We start from the raw sequence: 1,901 nt of genomic DNA, 5'->3' as shown, positions 1-1,901 counted from the left end.
GGTGGGGGGGGGCGGTGTCACTCCAGGCCCTGACAGTCTCGGTGGTGGCCCCGCTCGCGTGCAGGACGGCAGTGACAGGCCCGCGGGAAAGCCCTAGTCCTAGTGCAGGCCCAGGCCATCTGTGGCCAAGCGGCCGCCTGTGGCTTGGGACAATGGGGGTTAGGGGTACCGGTCCCTGCCCCTGGTCTGGTCCAGCAGGGGCCAAGCGCAGCGCCACCTCCGCCGGGCTGGGGATCTAGTCGCTTTCCAAGTCTCAGAGCTCAGACACCTCACAAACCGGCCAGGAGCACATTTTAACGCCCAAATTAAGGCAGTGTGATAGTGGAGGTTAATATTAACCTAGTGCCAGAACAGGATCACCAGTGACTCCATCAGCCAATGATGACTGGGCAGATTTCAGCACCGAGACGGAATCAGCTTCTTGTAATATAGGGACCTGGAAGTGCCAAGGAGGCAGCTGGTAGGCCAACACCTGCCCCAGGAAGGTGGGCAACTCAGGGACAGTCCCCTAAGGACCACCTGCGGAGTTTTCTGTCCTCGGTACAGAAAGAACTGGGCTTGTAAAAGATTGCATTTAGGATGCGCACAGAAAAAAGGGGGGGGGGCGGGTTTGCATGAGTCTTAAGGACTCTTAACTGTACCTGAAAAGATTAAGTCAAGAATAAAGACTTACATTGGACTGGAGATGGGACCAAGTCGAACTGACCCCACCAAAGAGTGAAGAGGACCCCCAAGCAGGTTCATAGAGGTTCATCTTCTAGGAATACAAGAGCCAACTAGACACTGTTAACGGAAAGGCAAGCTGCAGCAGAGCAGGGGAGATGTGATCCCACTGTTGGGGTGGAGAGAGAAAACCCTACCCTCTTTCTGATTGTAGATGCGGAGAAAATGCGTGCAAGGAAAAAACGGGATTTGTAAGCAGTCACTAGCCTGAAGTTCAGACTGGGGGTGGGGTGAGGCCTTGTGTGTGTGTGGGGGGGGAGGGGGGGATACTTAGTTTTCCCTTAATGTGCTGCTTACATTTTTATGAAAATATGACATTTTAAAATGTTAATAAAGCTATTTATGAAGACAAATGGTTTTATACTGATAAGATGAAGATAAAGTCTGGCAATTTTATTCCTTCTTTAAACAAAAAGCCAACTCTCCCTCAACTTTAAAACACAGCAAGAGTCAGAAGCTTGAACTCACCACAACCAGAGGTCACCATCTCCCTCTTTTCTAACACCAACTTTCGCATAAAAAAATTTAAAAATTTTAAAAATAAAAGCTCAAGACTACAGCCTGTCTGGCTTGCTGTTGCCTGCGTTTCCAGCTCCTTTAATAACGAACGCTTTTATCTGCAGTAAGTCACTTGGTTTCTTACCTGAGAAACGAAGGAGAAATCAACTCTTTTTTCCAACTTGGAATAAGAACATTCCCGAGTTTTCTCCGTTGGAGAGGCGCCCCTGATTAGACGACACCTTGAAAACCTTTCCCAAGGCTTTCTCACGTCGTGTTCCTTATCATTTACACCTGGGGATGCTTAACCATGTGGTCGGGAACCTTTCCGTTTAATTTCATCTCCCGGCCCCAAGGCGCTTCTGCACCTGCCCGTGAATTGTTTCCCCACGGGTGAAACTCCCCCAGCGAGGTCCCAGATGCAGCCACTGGCCCGCCAGCGCGAATTTTCCCGGGGTCCCGCCTCTCCCCTGCGGGAGCCCCCCCTCCCACATCCCCCCGGGTTCTCGGCGCCTCCCCCGCCCCCCTCGATCCGTCTCTCGGGCCCAGGGCGCAGCTCCGTGTCCTGCGGGGCACATTCCCCACACCAGCCGCCCGCGCTCCCCCTCGGCACACCTTGACGATGCCGAGTGCCAGACTCGCCTGGGCCCCACCCGCGGCCGCTGCTCGCCGCCGCTAGC

This window comes from Myotis lucifugus, unplaced genomic scaffold (genome assembly GCF_000147115.1).
Source record: "Myotis lucifugus unplaced genomic scaffold, Myoluc2.0 scaffold_17, whole genome shotgun sequence".
NCBI lineage: Eukaryota > Metazoa > Chordata > Mammalia > Chiroptera > Vespertilionidae > Myotis > Myotis lucifugus.
Note: the sequence above shows the minus strand (reverse complement) of the source record.